The following is a 24,012-nucleotide window of genomic DNA, read 5'->3' on the forward strand; positions in this document are numbered from 1 at the left end:
TCTGGAGTGCTTAAGGTGTATGGAGGGTCAGATGGCTCAGGTGTGACACCTGAGTGATACCTAATACTCTCTCCTCTCATCCTCCCAGTTCTCTATCCCTGGCTTATGTGCTGGCAAAACTACATCTAAATTGACCTAATGAAACTACTAGTTATGGTATTTAAGTGCTTATCACGTGCCAGGCACTGTACTGAGTGCTGGGTGGCTACAAGCAAATCAGGTTGAACACAGTCCCTGGCCCCCCGTGGGATTCGGTCTTAATCCCCATTTTACATATAAGGGAAATGAGGCCCAGAGAAGTTAAGTGACTTGCTCAAGGCCACACAGCAGACAAGTAGCGGACCCAGGATTAGAACCTCAGTGCTACCCCAGGACTCCAGCCCGGTTGGAAGTCGTAGTCAGTCAACCAGTCAATGAATCGTATTTATTGAGGGCTTACTGTATGCAGGGCGCTGTACTAAGCGCTTGGGAGAGGACAGTATAACGGAGTTGGTAGACATGTTCCCTGTCCACAAGGATCTTACGGTCTAGAGGGGGAGACAGACAGTAATGTAAATAAATTACGGATATGTAACCTAAGTGCTGTGGGGTTGCGGGAGGGGGTGAATAAAGGGTGCAGATCCAGGTGGAAAGGTGATGCAGAAGGAAATGGGAGAAGAGGAAAGAAGGGCTTAGTCGGGGAAGGCCTCTTGGAAGAAACGTGCTGTTAAAGAGGCTTTAAAGGTGGGGAGAGTGATCATCTGTCGGATATGAAGAGGGCGGAAGTTCCAGGCCAGAGGCAGGACGTGGGCAGGGGGTCGGTGGCGAGGTAGGCGAGATCGAATAATCAGAGTATTTTAGCAGTCAGCTATTGCAAAAGAAAATCATTGACCGAGCACTCAGATTTAACATCACCGCTGGCAACGCTATTGCAACAGCTGCCGAATGTCAACTGACAACCGAATCTGAACCTGAGAGAGAATCTAACTGCTCTTTTACTCCACGGGTGATTATCTTCTTCCCCCTCCCTGCAAAGAAAATGTCGGTCATGGGTTAGGATCAATCGATCGGTGATATTTATTCGAGGGCTTACTATGTGCAGAGCACTGTACTAAGCGCTTGGGAGAGTACACCAGGATTAGCAGACACGTTCCCTGCCCATAAGTTTACAATCTAGATGTATGCGATGGACCATATGTGTGTGATGGACTAATGGGGTTATATCTGGGCCCCGTGCTCCAGCTGAGGAACTTCCCTGTGGTTTATTCCCAGAGGCGAGGCGATGAGGTTTTTGTGACTTGAGGTCAGGACAGTCGAGATCTGTTTTTGGCTTGGCCACTTTGCGATCTTGGGAAAGATTTAGCTTCTCGGAGCCTTTTTTTTTTTTTTCCCCATATGTAATGGGATAGTAATAACTGTGCAGTATTGTCCAGGATCTGTAGCTTTGGCAGGGCAACAGAGTGCGATTGGGCGGAGGCATTCCTGGATTATTGAGAAGGCTTCAAACTCGATCTCTCCAAATGCAGACTGGACAGGACTGGGGGAGACATTACATTTTGAGAGCAACTCCTTATTAAAACAATCCTGTCCTCAGTCCTGGGCTAGGGACCAGATGCATATCTTGTCAAAAGACAAAGCAGAACCCCGGGGACAGAAAGTACTTCCTTTTTTCGATCAAAACATACTGCCCTGAAGGGGCTTTGCACCCCCTTGATTTGTTCCTGGCTGCGATGCTTTGCTTTGCAGTTTTTGACCATTATAAAATATGGGCTGGATAGAACATGGGACTGGGTGTCAGGACTCTTGGATTCTATTCTTGGCTGTTTCTCTGACTCATTGGGTGACCTCAAGCAAGTTGTTCACACTGTTTCCCTACTGGAAAAATGAGAGTAATGGTATTTACCACTTGTGTACCTCCCAAAATTGTTGCAGAGATTAATGAGCTGATGTGTGTAAACCTCTGAGCTACTGGAAGAACGGACACAGACACCAGTTATCAGTGTTACTGTTTCATTTCTCGGGTTCGGGAGTACATAGAGAACATTGATCTTTGTACACTGATAGAGAGTAGCTCAGCTGTTTCTCTTCAGTTTGGGTTTTTATTTTTTTTTTAATTTTTTTAAATTCAGTTTTTCTCTCCTGAATTGGGACTGTCACGGGGATCCTTTGCTGTGCAGTGAGAGTTAGATTAATGTTGCCTCCCCGGATTAGACTGTAAACCCGTCAAAGGGCAGGGACTGTCTCTATCTTTTAACCATTTGTACATTCCAAGCGCTTAGTACAGTGCTCTGCACATAGTAAGCGCTCAATAAATACTATTGAATGAATGAATGAATTAATTAATGTTGTTTCAGAAAGTGTTGCCATGAAGGTCTTTGGGTTCTTGGTACCGTCCGTTCATTGATTTTTATTTTTGTTTTTTGAACAGCCTACTGTTTGAAGCTGAGTACAATTTAGGATTCCATTTTTAATGGGGAAAAAATGAATTGCCCCCTAATATGGCAATTGAATTTGCAAGTCACCTTTTGTACTTTGTCAACAAGACATTGTTTTATCAAGCAGACTTCAGCAATGATTAACTCTACAGTTTCAGAGGTGTAGTTATGAACTGCAGCGGTAGAATGTCAGCTACAATGTTGACATTAAGCTGATAAGGATAGCATTAGACCATTAGAGGGAGGGGTTCTCTTACTGACTTTGCAACTGACTACCTTTTATTAAGTAAGACGCCTCGCCATCTGGGGCTTAGATTTCTCCCGTTTTCTTGTCTGTAAAATAGCCCTTGGACTCCTTCTAAGAGTTGAGTGTTAAGAAAGAAAATAGCACCTGACCGTCATTGAGCTCTCCGAAGGAAACGGGTATCGTACTTGCTTAGGTGACTGTTGCCTCTGGAAAAATTGAGAGGCGACAGCTCCGCTCTCCTTCTCGGAATCGTAAGCAAGCTGGGGTATTGTGACTTTGTATCCTGAGAGTGAACTCTGAACAGAGGCCGAAAGAAGTCGGTGTTTGAGAGGTTCCAGACTTTTAATCGGCCTCTCTGAAGTTCTGCATGTGGGGTGGTGATTTCAGCCCTGTAGATGTGGAACTGGGCATTGTTCCACAAGTCACTCTTGTTGCCACCCACCTGCTGACAAGGGAGAAAAATGCTATATTGAGATATGATGGTAGCCAGGCAGCTCTGGCAGCACCTGAAAATTTGTCATCAGATTAGGACATGGAGCACACATTTCTCAGTGCCCTAACGCATGTCCTCCCCAAGGTTGCGGGCAAGCGCTGAAGGTTTATGTTGATGTTTCTTGATTTCCTTACCCTTTTTAAAGCATTTCACCATGAAGTTTGCTCGACCCACTCCTATAAGTTGGCTCTAGTTCCTAGAGAGTTGCGAGATGTCACAAAAGGGCCTCGAGAGCCTTCGGTTTCGCCGTCATGGCTTCTTTTCCTCGGGTGTAATTGCTTGACACATTTAGACTCCTCAACGTTGTGGGTGGCTGTAGTAGACAATACAGTAGATAGAGTAGACGATTATCATCAGGCCTTGCTACGGAACTGGGAAAGTCAGTCAGGCAGTCGTATTTATTGAACCTTTACTGTGTGCAAAACATTATACTAAGCGCTTGAGAGAGTACAATATAACAATAAACAGACACATTCTCCCCACCCTCAACAAGTTTGCAACCTAGAGGGGAAGAATACCCTGAGGTGTGAAGGTAGTATGCCAGTGGCAGGATACTGGGACAGGTAGAAGTCAGGATGGCCGCGATATTGAAGATTAAGAAAACCTTTATGTCGGATAGTGGAAGTTACCAGTCTGCATTATGCGTAATTATCGCAGTCAAAATGATTTGAGTTCAGCAACCTGTGAGCTCAGGGTGGATATTAGACTGTTGGAATCAACTCTCCATCTCATTTTTTCGTTTTTGCCAGTGCACAGTTGCCATTTCCCTAATTAGCTCTGTAACGGATTCACGAAGGGCCCTGGATGATTGCAGATTAGTTTAAACTCAACCCAGATGAAATGTAAGATCCCAATTGTCATCGGCAGCAAGCATTTAATAATAATGGCATTTGTTAAGCGCTTACTCTGTGCCAAGCACTGTTCTGAGTGCTGGGGTAGATACAGGGTCATCAGGTTGTCCCACGTGGGGCTCACAGTCTTCATCCCCATTTTCCAGATGAGGTCACTGAGGCTCAGAGTAGTTAAGTGGCTTGCCCAAGGCCACACAGCAGACGAGTGGCAGAGTCGGGATTAGACCCCACGTCCTCTGACTCCCAAGCCAGGGCTCTGGGCACTAAGCCCACAGGGTAGGTATAGAGCAGTGGCCAGGTCCAAGGGTGATACTTTTCTCAAGATTCTTTCACTTGAGTGGAGAAGATAAGACCATTTAAAAACATTGAAACCTACCCATTACACATTGAGTAATGTGGCTCAATTGTATTGGAAGGAAACCTCCTTATTTTGTACACACAAGTCAGTCAGTCAATCGTATTTATTGAGCGCTTACTCTGTTCCGAGCATCCTACTCAGCACTTGGGGGAGTACAATATAGCAATATAATTAGATTGTGAACTCCTCAAAGGCAGGAGGTATTGAGGGCAGTGGCCTGCACACAGTAGGTGCTCAGTAAATATTCTTGATTGATTGGCGATGAAAAGCAAAACAAAAAATGGGGAGGAGGGGGGAGAAATTAGTTTTCTCCAACACCGTCTCAGCGAGGCCACTGTTTCCTTAAGCTTCCATTACATACCAAATTAGGAAGATTTTCAAAGCGTCTACAACAAGCCAGCCTAGCATTACTATGTAGAGCTATGAGCCAGAAGCCAGATACTACAGTCCAGCAACTGCAAGGCATCCACAGTGAAGTGTCATTATTTTGTATCTCGTTTTCCAGTGTTTACGTATGGTTAGCGAGTTAAGGGGATGGAGCATGTCATGGCAGGTGGGACAGTGGGAGACATTACTTAGAGCCTCCTGGAGGATGGTGGGTATTAGCTACGGTAGAGAGAAGGGAGAACTGGGCTAGGGAGACTAGGAACAGGGAAGTTGTTCCAAAAGTCAGGGACAGAGGCTCAGAGGACTGAGTGAAATACTAGAAGAGTGTGGGCTGAAGTGCACTGGCAGCTTGGTAGTGGGGCCCGCGGGTGGGGGGAGGATATTGAGGACCAAATTCCGAGGTTTGTATTTGATTCAGAGGATACGACAGAGTGGCGATCAGTCAATCAGTGGTACGTATAGAGCGTTCGCCGTGTGCAGAGCATTGTACTAAGCGCTCGGAAGAGATCAGTAAAGCAGAGTTGGTGGACTCGTTCCCTGCCCGCCAGGAGCTTACGGTCTAGAGAGGGAGACGGACGTTAAAGTGAATGACCGGTATGGACATGAGTGCTGTGGGGCTGAGGGAAGGGTGACTCGAGTGCCCAAAGGGTACAGATCCGATGGCAAGGGTGAAGTAGAAAGGAGAAGGAGTAGGAGAAATGTGAAATGAGGGAGTGGAGTTTTAAGAAATAATCTTAGTAGGGTGATGGTAGCCACTGGTTACTGTGGCAGAGGAGATTCTGGTTAGCTCAAGTGAGGAAACCGGTTTGTCTGAACTTTGCAATCTTATGGTGCTACTGAATTCCTAATGAGAGAGAAGAGTTAGGGGTTTCTTTTATCATCAGCATTTATCGCCAAGAAGGTGACCCTTTATCTGATGTAGGCTTCATTGTGGTGATTTGTGTCCTTGTAACTTCCAGCCTGAACATTTAAAAAGGTGATCTACATGGAGCCCCGTAAGATAGACCCAAAAGCCTGGACTGCCTAGGCCCTCTATCATTGAGTATCATAATAATAATGTTGGTATTTGTTAAGCGCTTACTATGTGCAGAGCACTGTTCTAAGCGCTGGGAGAGATACAGGGTAATCAGGTTGTCCCACATGAGGCTCACAATTAATCCCCATTTTACAGATGAGGTAACTGAGACACAGAGAAGTGAAGTGACTTGCCCACAGTCACACAGCTGACGAGTGGCAGAGCTGGGAGTCGAACCCATGACCTCTGACTCCGAAGCCCAGGCTCTTTCCACTGTGCGACGCTGCGTCCCCATCCGTGGTGGGTGGATCATCTGTGGTGGGTGGAAATCCATTTCTGGGCTGGCGCCTCTGACCAAAACGAGGGGGTCGGGTAGATCCCTGAGCCCACTCTGGTTCGGTTTTCGGCCAGCTGGACCCCGAAGGCTGTGGAGCCACGGGCCTTCCCAAGTCTGTGCAGGGTTCTACTCTATGTGGAGCTACCTTTAGACAGAAAGGGCAGTTGGCCCATCTCTTTCAGGTTGTTGAGCAAATGGAACATATTTCATCTGTCGTATAGATTCGGCGGTGGCTTTCATTTGGTGCTCAAGGGCACTTTGAAAGTGTTGACTTTAGTGTTTAAAATCTGAAGTGGCATGACCCTGATTGTTTTAACCATTTCTCCTGCCGTAATTAAAATCCTCCCAAGTGTCCTGGTAACGGTTTTCAGGTTGAACATTGAGGAACTGGATGCAGGGGGTTTTCTCCTGTGCTTTTCTTCTAACTTGCACAAAGCCAGAGTTGGTTGTTGATGAGATTTCCCTCCCCCGCCGGCCCCCCCACCCCCACATATACCTCTCTCCGAGGTATCCCTGACTTTTTTTTTTCCTCATGAGGAATTTTAGAATCTGCATTTAGAGCCGTTTGTTTTTTGGACCTGCCCCCGGAGTCCCTAGAGCAATGGTTGTATCTGAAATAAGATAAATCCAAGTAGAGCCTCTTATTCTTCCTTTTTTTTCCTTGAAAAAAGTACTTGGGTGCCTCCCTCATCTCTAGGCCAAGCAGAAGAGACCCAAAATTCACTCACAGGTCATTTTGGTTTTTCCAGGACTGGTTTCTTTATAGCCAAGTTCAAGAGGGTCTTGCTGTCAAGTTGATGAACGGACTGGTGTATCGGAGCTCCCTTATTACAAAGCCCCCAGAGTCATGAGAGATTAACAGGGTCTCTCTGAAGCTGATGAAACTTGAGCCGGACAGAGATGGTTTACCCGGATGGTCATTTCCCTGTTTTTAGAGTTGGGAAAAGAAGTTATTTAAGTTGGGATGATGGAGGGGGGAATAAAGAAAAAGTCAAGTTGGATGGAAGATGAAAGAGGAATTTGGGCATTTCTGTAATTTTGTTCCATGCTTTGGTATTGGTGTCACTTTTAACTGTCAGAGAAAAGGTCCTGGCTAATTGGATAGTAATAGAAACATTATCCTAACACGTAGTCTTGGAGTTCACCTGCTCTGTGAGATTCTCCTCTTCAAAAGTGGGTAGCCACCAGACCCGCATATGGGATTAACTCCTCCTCAGGTCTGGTTTCCGGATCATTTCCGACTTCTCCGCTGACTGGCGCCATGAGAGAGGTTTTTTCCTAACCAGGTGAGCGAGCCCTCCCCTTTGACCGGGGTTTCGCAGTGGTTCCAGCTAAGCAATCCCCACCTCTCTCTCCTGCTGAAGGAGTTTTTTCCAGCTCTTCCCTCCTACCTTCCCTTCCAAATCAAGGTAGGTTTTTTCTTCTCTTTCCTTCTCTTGGATTCTCCCAGTCTGAGAGCTCTCTGCCAGGGAGGGAAGGGGCAGCCCACGTTCTCTCGCCCTTTTGTTAGGTGGCATAAGGCTACCAGAGGAAAGGGGCAAAAATCCGCAGACAGCCCGGGACCAGGGGCTTTGGATCCCATGCCGGAAATCTCGTCATTCTGAGAGAGATGTTCTCAAGGGTAACTGAGGGAAATTGGAGACTCTCCTATCTGTACCCAACTCTTCCCCGGCTCCCTCCCCCTTCTGTTTCATCTATGAACTTGGATCTATGACCTTTGGGCATTTGGTATTTGCCACACCCTCAACCCCACAACACTTGTGTACACATCTATAAATGATTTGTGTATATTAATATCCATTTTCCCCTCTGTACTGTAAGCTCATGTGGTCAGGGAATGTAACTACCAACTCTGTGTTTTTTGGAGGGATTTTTGTTGTTTCTTTCTATTCATTTCCAAAATGCTTAGTACAGTGCTCTGCACACAGCGCTCAATAAATACCATTAATCGATCGATTGAAATATAAACCTCTGGGTCTTCTTTTTGCACCCTTCTTCTCCTTTATTCCCGAGATAAATCTCTCAGGCACTGTTATCAGTCGGTCAGTGGTATTTATTGCTTACATGTGCTGAGCACTGTGCTAAGCTCTTGGGAGAGTATAATACAACAGAATTGGTAGGCACATTTCCTGCCCACAAGGAGCTTACAGTGTAGAGGGGGAGACCGACATTAGTAAAAATGTTTTCAGTTATTGTCCTTGAATCCTCTCATTTTCATGTGTGATAAAATACGAAGGGAAGGTGTGTAAAATGTTTTCATTGCTCATTCCTGAGCACCGTCCAGGTCTTACTGCACAAAAAGTTTGTACGTAAGTTTTGGTCACATTCCCTCCCCACAGATTTCTTTGGAAAAACTCCTTTCCTACTTGTAGGGCGTTGGGGAGGGAAGTCCTAGGGATTATGTTTTAGAGCATTGCATTAAAAAACAACAAATAGGACCCAATTATGTTCTTAATACAAAACTGAATTCACTGATACCAAAAACAAACCTCGCGAAAGTAATCATGAAATATTCTGTCCTATAATATATTTGGATGGGAATTTGCATCCGAGTACTTAGTACAGTGTTCTGCACACAGAAAGCACTCAATAAATACTACTGATTTGAGTCTCGGTTCTTAGACCGTTGAGATGCGGGTATCAGTTTCTCGTCACCTCTCAAGGTTTAGTATACCCATTTGTAAAATGTGAGTAACTGGCCCCCACCTTATCCTCAAGCCGCCATAGGATTTAGAATATATCCGAAGGGCCTCAAAAAAATCAGGATTAGTTTAAAATCGAAGATACAGCTCTCGGCATGGTATCGTACTTCTTCAGAATACCGAATTAGACGCATTGTTTCTGTGGCAAGCGGCACGTATGAAAAGTGTAGGGAACCTAATTTTTTTTTAACCTATCTGTAAGGCTGCTCTTAGCAAAATACTTAGTAAATTCTGAGGGTTAATTAGAGCCCCCCCGTTCTTTAGAGAAGAGCATTTGGGGTGTCATTGCAAATAATCACATCATCGTGTCTAGCTATAGAGATAGCAAAATTAAACATTTTATCTTCTCCTTAATATTCAAGAACTCATTTTGATTCCGGAGCCTTCCCGTTGCCAGCGTATCCCTTGAACGGAGCAGATGTTTTCCATTAATTCCTCAAATACCCTGATCCAAGTCCAAGATGAGATCCTATGTTGGAATGAGGTTGGGTAGATATTTCCATGATTCCTCATTCGGATAATAGACTGGGGGTTTGCTCTTAGCACACCCAATCCCTGAAGATAGAAGAGTTGATAACTTAGGTTCCAGCTCATCACTCCGCTTCCCTCCCTGACCCATCTGAACTTTCCCTCAGCCCCACAGCACTTATGACGATATTCGTAATGTATTTTAGTGTCTGTCTACCCTCTAGACTGAAAACTCCTTGTGGACAGGGAACGAGCCTACCAACTCTGTTGTATCCTTCTCTCCCAAGCTCTCGGTTTAGTGCTCAGCACACAGTAAGCACTCAATAAATACCATTGATGGATTGTCTCTTACAGGGATTGAACATCAGCCCTAGTACAGCCCTCAGTGAGAGATGAGAAATGCTACCCACAGGGCTTACTCCCTAAACCCAAGAAGTCCCACCTCCGGAAGGCCAGGAATTTTGGGAGCGACTCTGGGTATGGAGTTCCCTAAACTCCTGGACTTTCTGGATCAAGACTTTGTTACAGTGGGTACTGGGATATTGGCAAAATGATATTGGGACTGTTGGGGCTCTCTCGTTTTCCCACCCCCACAGTCAAAAAGTCATTTCAAGATGAAAGGGAGGAGCCCCGCTTTGTAATTCCAGCCCCGCAGCGCACGGCTCACTTTCTAAAAGTTAATTATGATGCAGGTTTTAAGTTGTGATCCAAATTTTGCAGTTCCCTCCATGGTCAGTTGCCCCAGGGAATCTTTTCCAGCCCCATCAGTTAGTCCTCCTTCGGGCACCTTTTTTCCCCCCCGGGTCTGTCCGCAGGCATCCGAGCCCCGTGGCTGAAAACACATTTAATTCCATTAAGTCACCTAGTTGCAGATGTTGTTTCTAACCGAGTGGGAGCTGATGCTTAATTTGTGCAGGGGCTAGCCAGAGTTCAACCCCAGCATCTTCTGCCTGAACTTGGCAGTTCCTCACGCCGCCACTTCTGGGCCTGCCGTCTCACGGTCTGTGTCTGGAGCTTCAGGCTGCTGATCTTGTGAGCACTGGCATCGCTTTCATTGCATATTTAAGCCCTGATGAAGATCATGATCATGATGATGCACCGGGGACTAATTCTCCAGGAACAGCACTTCTCCTTAATCACGTTGACGTTTAATTGTTAGATCATAAGGGGTACGGGCCAGGGAAATGTGAGTGTCGTCTCAGGGTCACAGCTCGGCGACTTTCCCCGTTCTCTTACATTTCTTGGGTGAAGTCAGTGGGAACTCTAAGGGCAGTAGGGTTTATGATTGGCCTAAGATGTTCACCTGTCACTCATATAATTCGGAGGGTCTAAGGTTGCTTGGGGCCCTCGGTGCTCCTGCCAGTTTTAGTTGGCTCGGTGGAGGAGAATTTCTCAAAGGTTGAGGGAAGGGGGTTGTTGGGGATGTTACATGAGGAGGAAGTGGAGTTTGTCGTTTAAACAATTAGTTTTTTCTTTTTAGTAATGTGGCGGAATTGGACGCTGCTTGCAATCCCAGGTCCGAATCGCTGTTCACGTTTTGGCTTGTACTTCCATTTTCTGTACCTCAGCTATCCTGCTCATGAAATGCTCGCTCGCTCGCTCGCTATCAACTGGAAGTATTATGAAAAATGAAAATATTTGTCCTTGGCACTTTTTGAGGAGGGGAAAAATACTTGATCTAAATGCCATCTTTTCTTCATCCTGTTTCCACTATTTGTACATCATTTTTGTCTGTTAGGTCCGTTCTCCCCCCCCCCGCCCCCATTAGATTGTGAGCTCCTTGACAGAAGGATATGTGTGTCTTTTTGTCGTACTTTTCCAAGTGCTTAGTTCAGTGCTTAGCGGTCTGGTGCTCAATACCTGGTTGCAGTATTTTAAATCGTGACGGTAACCTGAAGGGAGCCCCACTGGTAAGAAAGTATCGCCCCGCGATTGTGTCTACTAGGCATTTTAAATTCTTCTGTCATATTTTACACTATAATAGTTTTTATCATGTTTGTTCTTTGTGGCCTTGTATAAAGAACCCCAGTCTGGGGGAGTCAGCGGATCTGGGTTCTAATCCCCGCCCTGCCACTTGCCTGCTGTGTGACCTTGGGCAAGTCATTTCACTGGGCCTCAGTTTCCTCATCTGTAAAATAGGGGTTAAATGCCAGTTCTCCCTCCCCCTTTCACCGTGAACCCCGGGTAGGACAAGGGACTGTGTCCGATCTGCTTGTATCTATCGCAGTGCTTAGTACAGTGCTTGGGACACAGTAAGTGCTTAACAAACTCTAATTATCATCATTATAGTTCATATTCTTTGTCTGTTTGGAGTTTACTTCTTGATGCTACAGCTGATTTACTTTAATTCTATCTGACGATTTGATTTAATCTTCAGACTTTGCCTTTTCACTTTCCTCCCTAGGGGACCTAATTTTCCAAGGTTCAATTGGCCACATTTTTGAGATTATACCTTGTGATGTATAACTTTTTTAAAAGTATGATGTTCCAGCATGAAAAACATGATTCTGAGAGTGATTATGGATTTGGAAAAGTTGTAGTTCCTGTTTGGGGAAGAGTACAATGAAATTTATTCAGTGGGGAACATCATAACATAAATTTTAAAAAACCCCTCCCTAAGGCGAGTTGGCCCCACGGTTCAGTGGCAAAGCAGCAAGCAGACTGGAAATTTAAAGCAAATTTTTGCCAAATACCTTGAGTTGTATTGATCTGGCTTGCAATTGCTGCCTTTGTCCCACCGCTGTTGTGCAAGGTTTATATTATATTATCCATAGAAGCGTAGTAAAATGACTTCGATAAGACAATGATGGTATTGTGCAATTGGAATTCTAGCGTACAACCCCTTAGGGGTTGGGAGGACTGTTTCCTACTCTGCAAATGTTCAGGAGCCCTAGGCCAATGACTTAACCGCAGTTAAGGGAATTGAGTCAAATTTTTAAATGGGAAGTCACTTTAAACAAGGGGTGAAAAATCACACTTTCAATCATAGGCCCGGAAAGTGATATCCAACAGTCGAAACACTGGCTCCTTGGAAAATGTTAGAGAATTTCCACTGAATTAGCCTTTCATTGGCGGTGGGGTGAGCAAAACACAGGATGGCGACAGAGCTTTGTTCGGGCTCAGTGTTATTACGGAGAGCCCCTTCCGAGTGTGAAGGAATCTGCTAACCACTTAAGACTCTCCCCCAGGAACTTACAGTCCAATAGGGAGGACAAGCAGACAAAAATTATGTACAAATAGTGGGAGCTGGAGGAAGAATAAGGATAGCACAATATCGTGGATGGCGACAGAGCTTTGTTCGGGCTCAGTGTTATTACGGAGAGCCCCTTCCGAGTGTGAAGGAATCTGCTAACCACTTAAGACTCTCCCCCAGGAACTTACAGTCCAATAGGGAGGACAAGCAGACAAAAATTATGTACAAATAGTGGGAGCTGGAGGAAGAATAAGGATAGCACAATATCGTAGTGGTAGTATAGGATATCACTGTATCAGGATAATAATAGTAATGATGGTATTTGCTAAGTGCTTACTATGTGCCAAGTGCTGTTCTAAGCTCTGGGGCAGATATAAGGTAGTCAGGTTGTCCCACGTAGGGCTCACAGTCTTCATCCCCTTTTTACAGATGAGGTAACGAAGTAGCTGAATCCGTAATTTAACATACAAATAAAAATACACATAGGTACGCAAGTGCTGAGGACAGGAATGAAATATATTTGCCAAAACCAGTGGTGGGTTGATGCCACTGGGGTGTTGTGAATCAGAAAGGAACGGCGTCTTGGAAGGGGTGGGGTTCTTAGGGCGAGATGGGGAGAGCTGCGGTGTAGCAGATTTGAGGGGGGAAGGGAGTTTGAGGCTGGGGGAGCAGCGTGAGCAAGAGTTTGATGGCGGGAGGGTAGAGAGCAAGGTAAAATCAAGTGAGTCCGTGAGGGGTGACGAGTGTGAGCTGGGGTGTAGTGGCTGAGGAGAACTGAAGGAGAAAGGAGGAGGAGAAAGTGGGTGGAAGACCCTGAAGCCCAGGGGTAAGGAGTTTCTTCTTGATGTGGAGGGAGATGGGTAGCTGTTGGCAGAGTGGAGAGATGAGCGCCGAGCGATGCTTCAGGAAGATGATCCGTGCAGCAGTGGGTAGTATAGACCGACACTTCAGCCTCCTCCTGTGTCATCCCAAGTCTTCTTACTCTCCCGTCCCCACACCGACTCCTGGAATCTTCCTTCACTTCCAGTGAGAGACTAAACAAGGCCCACGTGAACCTACAAAAGCATTTCACCGCAGACGCTGCTCAGCGCCAGCAGACCCTACCTCGTCTGATGAAAACCATGCAGAGGTCGCTGTCTGTCCTCAAGCCCATCAGCCCGACCTCAGAGGATTCAGCTAAAGAGAGATTCTCCCTCTACCAGTTGCTCCAAGGCAGCCAGGTAAGAAATCGTGGCCGATTCAACGGGAGTCGAATCGGAGACCTCGGTGCCGATCCGGGGGTCGGGTTCTGGCGAGACTGCCGCAGCAAGAGTGTGGCGGTGGAAGACGCCGATGTTATTATTGTTCTTATTTTAATAATATTATTATCATTCAAGCACATCCAGAGAGTGTCCATTACTGTATTTAAATTGGCAGACTACTCACCATACATCTGAATAAATTCTACGCCTTCCTACTTAGACTGTGAGTCCCATGTGGACAGGGGCTGTGTCCAACCTGTTTATCTGGTATCTACCCCAGCATTTAGTATAGTGCTTGGCACACAGGAAGCACTCAACAGATATTGTTAATAACAATAGTAAGACGTGAGAGAACAGGCATGTGCCTCGGGACTGATCTGGGCACCATCACCCTGATCTCTGCAGTCACTTATTTCATCTAATGACAATTAGTCCTGGGTTTCTTTTTGAAGTGAGTGTGGATGTGGCTGTGGGGGTGGGAAGGGTAGAAATAAAAATGGAGCCCTGAAGGGATGAACAGGGCAACCTCCCCGTCTTTATGATCCACAGAGGGATGCCAGTAGGTTGAGCTCACGTTCTCCATCAGCCTCTCCTGAGCAATTTTAGAAAACCGTGTAGAAGCATCCTAGGATTGGAAGCGTCCGGGTTAAGCTGGAGACTGCCTGGATCCCCCAACTGCCCTGGCTCCTGCTCTTTTGAGCGTTTAGAGTCCCGTGCCCAGGCGGATGGGCTCAGTGAATTCCCAGATGGCATTTTGGGCTGGGAGCATAGAGGTTAAAGAATGCTGGGGCTGTTAACCCCGGTCTCCTTCCCAATCTCCCAGCTGCTGAATGAAGGGGAAAGCAGGCAAGCTTATCCGTAGCACTTTCTCCACTGGCTATTCCCCAACTCCCTTAATAAGGATGGTATTTATTAAGCCCTTAGTATGTGCCAAGCACCGTGCTAGGCGCTGTGGTAGGTAAAAGATAATCAGATTGGGCATAGTCCTTGGCCCCGAGGAGATGCACATTCTAAGAGGGAGGGGGAACAGATATTTTATCTCCACTTTACAGATGAGAAAACCGAGGCCCAGAGGAGTTGAGTGCATTGCCAAAGGCCCCACAGTAGGCCAGTGGCAGAGCTGGGACCAGAACACAGGTCTCCTGACTTCCAGGCTCAGATCGGGTCTCATTCAGGAAGTCTGACTCAATTAATTCACAATACTCCAGTCATATCAACCTGAAAGCCACCCGTGGCGCTTTAGGTATTTTGTGCCTACCCTCAACACTCCTGTACATATGCATTGCCGATTGTATATTCAGTCATCTATTCAGCTGCTCCATCCAGAAGTGGTCATACTTCTACCGGTTCCATCCTGATTTTTCCCTCCCTGTAAATCATTTTTGTCAGTCTGTCTCCCACTTTAGATTATAAACTTCTTCAGGACAGAAACCCTGTGTCTGATGTTCTCTCCCAAGCACTTTTTACAGTGCTTTACATTCAGTAAATACCTCCAGTGGTTGCCCACTCCTCTCCGCATCAAGCAGAAGCGCCTGCCTATGTCTTCGGATCCCTGCTTTCAAAGAATCTGCAGTCTCGTTAGAATAAATCACGGGTCTTTGGAAGCGACAGAAGGGTGTACCCAAGTGCGTAGCTGATGCAGAAGTGCTGAAGAGGCAGGATTGGGGGACGGGCGAGCGGATAGGGTGGTGAGATGAGGGATTCATCAGGAAAGAGCTCCTGGAGAAGCAGTGATGTCAGAAGGGCCTCAAAGATTGGGGAGAACAGGGGAAGTGGGAGGGAGTTCCCACCTGAAGGGAAGGTGTGAACGAGAGGTCAGCGACAAGAAAGGTGAGAATGAAGCTCGCCTTTATAATGAGTATGAAGTGAGGGGGAAGGGGTCCAGAGTAGAGTCTTGAGGGCCACGCACAATTAGTTGGGGGGAAGGTAGGAGGCGGAGGAAGAGCCGGCAAAAAAGACAGACGGAGGATCCAGGGAGATGAGGAAGAACCAGGAGAGCGCCGTGGCAGCGAAATCAAGGTTAGGGCGGGTTTCCAAGAGAAGGAAGTGGTCCACGGTATCAAAGGCAAATGAGAAGTCCAGGAGGAGTAGGTTAAGAGTCTGTTAGATTTGGCAAGGAGTCCATTATTGGTGACCTTGGAGGGAGCAGTCTCAGTGGAGTAAAGAGGGCAGAAACCAGATTGTTGAGGGTCAAGCAGGGAGTTGGAGGAGAGGAAGTGGAGGAAGCGGGTGTATACAACCCGTTCGAGGAGTTTCGACAGGAATGGGAGCGGAGATAGGGGGTGATAGCTGGATGATGCACCATTGTGCACTCAGCGGAGTAAACAAGTTGCTAATATACTCCAATTTTCACTGATGGACCACTGTCAGCAATTTTTTTTAAGCTGAGCACTGATATTTGTATTCCTCACTGAGGCCCACTGGCTTTCCAAGTTTGAAATTTTTTGAAGACTTCATTTTCAGTGTCACTAAAGCATTAAATTGCCTTTTTATTGACTGCAGAAGGGAGTGTGAGTGTGTGCGTGTGTGAGAGACCTCCACATGAGTGTTCGTTTTTCCTTCTTCCTTCATCCTCTCTGACAGAACTTGGTAAACAGACTGGCTGATCGTCTACAATGGGCCCTGGGGATTCCACAAAGCTAATGTGACCTGGAATCTGGCACAGATATACCACATCAGGCAGTGGAAGACCAGAGTACTCTTAAATATCCTAGAGCTGGAAGGGGCCTCAAGAAGTTTAGTTTCGGTCCTGCACTTAAGGTAGATGAACAGAAAAGTAGCCATTATCTTTTTGATTGGCTTTTACTGTCCTATTTACATCAAGCATTTAGGTGGATTCCGAAAGCTTTTTCTTGCTTTTCAGCCGTGTTTTTTTTCCCAGAACAAAGGGGTTCAAATCTCTTTAGCCTAGGATGAGTCTCTTTTCCCCTAATTTCTTGGGAATCACAAAGATGTGGAAAGGGAATCCCCCAATCCCTGTTTAATTACCTTCAGGGTCTCAGAAGCGAGGCTTGGCCCTCCTGGATCCTGGTTCCTCTTTGGGAGTCCAGGGGTTGTTCCTGGTGGTGGTGATGAGGGGAAACAAATGTCATATCCCAACCTGGACGTTTGAAGTGTCCCGTCTTCTGTAACGGAGCGAGAGAAAGTGGGGTCTGCATTTAGTACAGTGCTTGCCATATAATAAGTGCTTAAGAAATATTATTATTCTAATTATGAAGCGGAAGGACCGTCTGTGACCCTGGACCTTGATATTGCTCCTCTTCGTATCAAAATCTTCCTGGACTATGGAAGATTCTTGTAGTTCACAGTTGGGTCACACTGTTACCAGTTCCAAAGCTCTCCCACAGAGTACTCACTCCTCTGGTAGCACACTTGTGGAGGCTGAGGATTTGGCGCTTAACAAATGCCACTGTTATTATCATTATTATTATTATTATTATTAATAATGTTCTCAAAACTTGGAGGACTGGCTGAGAGTTAGAGAAATTGGCAGGAGGAGAGAACGGCTAGATAAGAGACAGGCAGCTGGTGGAGGGTATCGATGTCAGATCACATTTTCATTGTCATTTGGGATGCAGCTTCCCTCGTTCACCCACCTTTCCTTCATTTTTCCAGCATTTGTGCCTGATTGGTTTGTCTGGTTTAGACTCTGAACCCTCTGGGCGTGGGCAGTGATTTAATTCTGTGGTCACAACAGCACCCAGCTGGCCTAGTGGAACGGCATGTTCTTAGTGATGATAAATAGCGTCTCTGAAATTGAACGGTGACGTTAATGAGCTCGTGTGAAAGGTGAAAAATATGGCCTAGGGAATCGAGACCTGCCCACCCGACTTTACCCGACCCAACCCACGGGTACCGACCGCAGAGATGGTAATTAGTATCGTGGGCTGGGTTCTGGTTGCCTGTGGGCAAGGTCAGCTGCATTGAACGGTTCATAAGGATAGCCGCCGCCACCATCTCAGGGATGCCTGAGTAACTTGTGGCTGAGATTGTATCTGTGACTTGTCTGGAGCCTGCAGCAAGTTGGCAGTACTGGGAATTAGACTCTTTTTTTTTTTTTAAGTGGGTTTTGTTAAGCGTTCACCGCGTTCCAGGCACTGTACTACGAGCTGTTGTAGCTACAAGTACAAAAGGGCAAATGCAGTCCCTCTCCCACATGAGGTTCACAGTCAAAGTGAGAGGGAGAACAGGCATCGATGCCCCATTTTATTAATTAAGAAACTCTGACCCAGAGGAAGTGAAATGACTTGCCCAAGGTCACACAGCAGACAAGTGGCAGAGCCGGTATTCAAAGCCAGGTCCCCTGACTTCCAGGCCCGTGCTCTTTCCACTAGGTCACACGGCTTCTCTCCCATGTTTCCAGTTTAGTGCTCTCTCCACTTAAACATTTTTTTTTTTTTGCTCAGCTCTCACTTGTAGACATTTTTGTGAGTCTGTCTCCATTTTGGGGAATTCATTATAGAATGTGGTAAGGGAGAGAGGGATTATCACCTACCCCCTGAAAAATAGTAGCTCTTTGTTCTCAAAATAGCATTCATTTCTTTTTTACTGCCATTTCAGATTATTAAACTTTTTAAACCCCAGATATTTAAACCATTGCTACTTTCCAGATTTTCCTGACTATTGAATAATAGTGGATATGATTAAAATTTTCTTTTCTCATTCCTGACCTATAAATTATTTGTTATTTCTCTGGGTTTTTTAGTTTAAGGTTCTCTCTGTTCTTGGCTAGCATTTTTACTCTCTTAGAGCATAAGTAGAAATGTTAAGAGCAGCTGGCTTAATCCTGTTTCTTGTGATAAGTCAGTCCTCTTCATGACAGGGAATATTTTGTTTAACCTTTTAGCCATGTGGTGGTCTTATTGTCCGTTTCTTCTGACAAGATGTATCCCATTTTCTTGGAGTCAAACGCTAAAATTTGTTCCTCGTTTCCTTTGTTGGTTAACTTCAAGTTTTCACTATCCAATTCCTGGTGTGATTTGTTTGCAGTAAAGACAAATTGCTTGGTGATTCTAGTTTCAGTGTTCTCTAGATGTTCTCTTTTCAGTTATTTACTGATTGTTGACGTCACATCCTTTAAATAATGCTAATTCAAATTCTGCTCGACTTACCGTTGCTGGGAAGAGTAAACTTAATATTGAGCATTATGTGGGGAAAGCTGGTTCTTCCAACTGACAAGTCACTAAACCTCATTTTTCACTTGCATCTCTAGGTAAATCGCTAGTAAGCTACTTTGAGACACTCCCTCCATCTCCTGGATTTATCAAAATGCTGCCATGGACGAGGCTGCATCTGGGCCTTCTCTAATTCTTCCTAATCAGAAATTGGCTCGTCCATCAAAGGTTTGCCTGCCCATTGTGTTCTTATTTACTGCACTGATTCTGTCCTCCTAGCTCATTAAACCTTTTTCTGACTTGAGATATCTAGAGTTGCCCCCCGCCCTCCAGACATAAAGATATTTGCCTGGTTCAAACATATCCTCCCCGCTGGGAGAGGACCGTGTCCCGTGCTAGAAAGGAGACGGATTTTTTTTGAGCTCATCCGTCTCCATGTTTAAACTTCAGCAGATATCTGCCTCGTGACCAGAGACTTCAACCACATAGTCTTGGTAGAATATAATGTGCATGAAGTGATCACAAGAACTGCTTCTGGGGATATTTGGGGTTCCATAGAGAAATGAGGAGAGAGATTATTAGTGTTCTTGCCATTGCATTTCTTTTGCAAAACTCTTCCTATTTGCAGAAATGTGACCAGGTAATAGGAATTTCAAAGTGCCCATCAGGTGATCGGGGTTTGGCACTTTGACTGGATAAAGGGGGCTGATGATGCTTTTTATCTGTTTATAACTGTGTGCATATTGTGGTGTAGAGATGTATAACGGGCTTCTTGAATGACTGTCATCTGTAATAGCCATTTCTAAACTTGTATATCAGTAAGGCTGTGTTTTCTTGGCCAGCCTATCTATATTGTCTAAATTATAACCTGGGGTCACCAAGGATGCAAGAAATACCGTTTTTTCCCCCAAAAAAGCCATGGGTGGGTTTATGTCTCTCAGCTACTTTTACTATGTAGGCAATTAAACCAGTCAAATCATATGTTAGCAGTTGCAGCCACCCCACCACAGCTAGAAGGAACGAGTACTGACAGAAATGGAAAGCAGAAAATGCAGGTTCTTTTTTGGGTTCTATCTGTGGTCTGGTAGGGCGACTGGGGGTAAGACATTTCCTTAATCTTTCAAATACCTTTATCCTACCTACCTCACCAGAATATTATAGGAACGTTATAATTGTGTTTGTTAATCACCTGCTCCGAGTCAAGCACTCTACTAAACACTGGAGTGGGGTAAACCCATCATTCCCTGTCTGTCCCATATGGGGCTCACAGTCTAAGTAGGTGTGAGAACAGGTATCGAACCCCCATTTTACAGATGAGGTAACTGAAGCGCAGAGACGTTAAGTGACTTGCCCAAGGACACAGAACAAGTCACAGCATTACTGGAGACTGTTTGTAAAGTGCTCTGCGGAGAAAGCCGTTGTATAAATTCTTTCAAGGAGGCGTAATTATTATTAGCTGTAGCCTCATCAGCCTTTTTACCTCTGGGCATTGCCCTAAACAGTATATTCATATTCGAAGAAGTCACCTCTGACAGTGAAATTCATGTAGGAGCAGGTCATTGTGACTCAAAAGGCCAACGAGGGACCCATGGCCCCGGGCAGATCTTGCACACAAAAAGGCTGTCCCTTGTTGTGTTGTCAGGTTTGATGTTTGTAGCACCCCGTGCTGTTTTGCCTTTTGTCTTTTTGTCTCTGGTTGCTTACACAGCTATTCTTCACAAAGAGCTGCTCCTTTCCCTGATAGCAGCACACTATGCCGGTCTATCCCCGGCAGTTGACTTTCAATTTTCAGATGGGATGCGGCAGTGTCTGAGACTTTGTCTTACAGTGTAAAACACTTCCTCTGTCCTCTTTGCTTTTCGTTTCTCAATCTCAGCTGTCCGTACTGCAGTTGTTTGGGAATCGTGCTGGGTTCATTCACCTCACGTGTTCCACTCAGCATACCTCTGTTGAGGTGAGTGTGGCTTCGTTGCTAGGAGACTGACTGTGTTCCAGTACTTCAGTGTTCATCTTGCCATTAGATATTGAGGATGACCAGGAAATGATACTGATGGAACTGCTCAGGGATTGGCGGTAATAATAATAATTATTATTGTGGTATTTAAGTACTCCTGTGTGCCATGCACTGTATTTAATGTTGGGTTAGATACAGGTTATTTGGCTGGGGGGTGGGTGGGGGGGGTGAGGGGGGGTGCAGTCCCTGTCCTACACAGAACTCATGGTCTCAAAGGGATGAAGAGCAGGTAATCAGTTAGTTGTATTTATTGAGCGCTTACCGGTGAACTCGTCCAACTCAACGGATTTCGAGCATCATCCAAAAAGTCCTAGAAGTCATTCCAGAATTGCTGCCTACAGATGCCTGTGCCTCTCCGCCCTCTAGACTGTAAGCTTGTGGGCAGGAAATGTGTTATATTTTGTACTCTCCCAAGGGCTTAGTACAATGTTCTGCACACAGTAAATGCTCAATAAATACAATAAACTGACCGACTGTACCTTAGACCCCAGACCCAGAAGACATTCAGATGATTGGAAACCATTTCCCTGAATCATCCAGCTGTTATGGGCTACTGTTAAGTTTAAAGAAAAGTGATGTGGTGCGTCAACCTGCACGAGGGAAGCCATGCATCTAGCCATCCGCTAGACTGTAAGCTCCTTGAGGGCAGGGATCTTGTCTGCTTCCTTTCCGGTACCCTCCCAAGCACATAGAGTAAGCGCTCAATAAATGCCATTGATTGATTGGTAGATACACACAACCCCAAAGTCATATTTGACAACCCAGAGCTAAGCGCCGTCACAGAATTCTGTTACCTGCTAGATTTGTAAGTCAGCTCTTTGTGGGCGGGGATCGTGTCTACCAACTCTCTTGTATTATACTCGCTCAAAGACTTAGCCCTGTGCTGTGCACCCAGTAAGCGCTCAATCCATGCCGTTGATTGATGGACCGATTACTTAGGCAGCATACTGAGCACCTTGCCACAATAGATAAGTAGAAAATCGACTCAAGAAGGCCAGCAAGTCCTTTGAGAGGTAGAGTGGGGAGGCAGCGGGCCATCAATCAGGCTCTGGACCAAACTAGAGTTCCACAGAGCACGCAGGCACCACATCCGACTCTCTGAGCAGTTCCATCGACGCCAGCCTCCACATCAAAACGGCAAGAGAGGATCTCAGGTGACGAAGTTCTGGGACACAGTCCGCCTCCCAGCACCGAGGCGATGCTCAACCCGACACAGCCGTGCTGGGGTGGGATGTGCGAGAAGAGTGGATGACAGCAGCTTATCCAAACGGCCGCCCTCTGAAATGGAAAGCGAAAGCAAGGAGGGCAGAGGAAAGTTTTAGGTATACACCGACGAGGAAAATGGAGTCACCTGCCACAGATAGATCAGCGTGGCACACCGCGCTCAAGAAAGGAACGGCTCTTTTCGGGTAGGAGCTTTGGTAGCGAGACGAGGCAAGAGCAGAACTAGGGCCGGTCCCGGCAAACAGCAGACACGCTAGCACAACAAAGGACAGTCATTGTGTATAGTGTAGTCGGAGCTGCGGGGGTCTGCATTGGCCTTTTCAGCCACAGGTGTACGCATAGGCAGTATTCACTGTCACTGGCATCTCCCTCGAGGGGGACGGACAACTACACGTAATGATATTTGAGGGGACAGACTTGCAGCCTGCCTCTTCGGGGCAGCCGTCGATAATCTACCAGGGTTGCGCATTTGCATATTGTGGTCCGGTCTCAGGAGAGCAGGGTGTACTATGCGAAATGACCCGAAGAACCACTTCGGGCACCGTTTGGGGTTCCAGAATTCTGACTAGATCGAAATGTTTGATTCGGTCTTGTGATTTACTGAAGCGGAAATTACTTTAGAGAATATTAATGCATTTAATCACCAGACAGAATTAAGTAATGGGCCTTTTCTTGGGTGGGGTGGGAAGGAGGTTTGGAAGGAAAAAAAGGGTAAGAGTCACTGTGGTGATTATTTTTCTTCTTCAGCCAAGGAGCAGTAGTGACATTAATGATAGTAGTGAAAGTTTTAGTAATGGAGTGCAAAGCACTGTGCTAAGCATATGGGGAAGTACCACAGAAGCACAAGACATCACCCGTATCCACAAGAAGCTTACCTATCTAACTGTGGGGAAACAGACACGAAAATATTTATGCGTAGTGGAGGCAGGAGGAGAAAACAAATATTATTTTTATTATCATCGTGGTATTTGTTAAGCACTTACTGTGTGTCGAGCACTATTCTAAGCACCAGATACAGGATAATCAGGCTGGACACAGTTTTCTTGTCCCTCATGGGGCTCACAATCTTAAGTAGTTGGGAGAACTGACATTGAATCCCCATTTTATGGATGAGGAGACTGAGGCACCGCTCAGTGAAGTGACTTGCCCAAGGCCACACAGCAGGCAAGTGGCAAAGCCGGGATTCGAAACCAGGTCTTCTGACCCAGCCCCGTGCTTCTTTCCAGGAAGCTCTTTACACTGCTTCCCTGTAAGCAGGTGGGGCTCATGAATAGCCTTCTTCAAGTTGTTCCAAATCCTAAATTTGGCCAACTCGATTTTGCAAATGACCGATCCCAGCTACGAGGCAGGTCTCCGCCTTTTTCCAGGATAGGATGTACCCTCGTCCGAGACAGGCTAGGATTTCCAAAAATGAGAGTGTCAGTCGAGTAATTGTGATTGGTTTAGAGTAGACATCTTTGGAGAGTACCTATTCCGACTGCTGCACCTTTTAATTGTTCAGCTCCCCAAAACAGACTTGGGGAGACCTGCGGATTTCTAGCCTTACACAGCATCAGCTCCTTGAAACGAGGTCGGAAAACATTACAAAATCGGTGGGGATTAGTCACACGCTCTGGGATATGAAATTAAGTAGTGACAGCCATTTATTTTCAATCTGGTCACAAAAAGCAAGGAGGTAAGGACACAACTGCAAAATGAGACCATGAGAGTGTATTTGTTCTCATACGAATTTCTTTTAAAGAACTGCTGCTTGTTGAGCTGTGGTAGAAACAAATCTTGGAAGAGTTACCAAGTTTCAGGTACCCTCCGAAATGGAACTGGGCAAGTTCTTTTGGCCTTTTGAAACGTCCTTTGCTTCTGGTTAGTTTGAGAAACTGTCCTGCCATAATCTAGGTTCCCCCAGGGTTCTCCGGCAGAACGATCAGAGAATATTTCCCATCCGATGGATGAGGAA

The 24,012-nt window shown here is 45.9% G+C and overlaps 1 protein-coding gene and 1 long non-coding RNA gene across 14 annotated transcripts in view; one reads left to right on the plus strand and one right to left on the minus strand.

The window, feature by feature from the left end:
* IP6K1 (inositol hexakisphosphate kinase 1) overlaps positions 1-24,012 on the plus strand; it is a 78,165-nt gene that overhangs the window by 5,136 nt on the left and 49,017 nt on the right. For 7 of the 13 annotated variants that reach the window (XM_029049851.2, XM_029049843.2, XM_029049839.2 and 4 more), the window contains 2 exons: positions 13,493-13,685; positions 18,919-19,048. The exons of 2 other annotated variants lie outside the window; for them this stretch is intronic. The gene's annotated coding sequence lies outside the window, so the exon portion shown is untranslated. Of the gene's footprint in view, positions 1-13,492; positions 13,686-18,918; positions 19,049-20,696; positions 20,775-20,794; positions 20,894-24,012 lie in introns of those variants that run through there. 4 more of the 13 variants (XM_029049845.2, XM_029049846.2, XM_029049841.2 and 1 more) reach the window with 3 other exon arrangements.
* LOC114806333 lies at positions 2,661-18,749 on the minus strand. Its single transcript, XR_005659531.1, has 3 exons — positions 18,546-18,749; positions 16,695-16,831; positions 2,661-3,467 (listed from the first exon to the last, which is right to left on the minus strand). It is a non-coding gene; the product is annotated as an uncharacterized LOC114806333 (long non-coding RNA).

Source organism: Ornithorhynchus anatinus, chromosome X1, assembly GCF_004115215.2.
Source record: "Ornithorhynchus anatinus isolate Pmale09 chromosome X1, mOrnAna1.pri.v4, whole genome shotgun sequence".
NCBI classification, from domain to species: Eukaryota; Metazoa; Chordata; class Mammalia; order Monotremata; family Ornithorhynchidae; genus Ornithorhynchus; species Ornithorhynchus anatinus.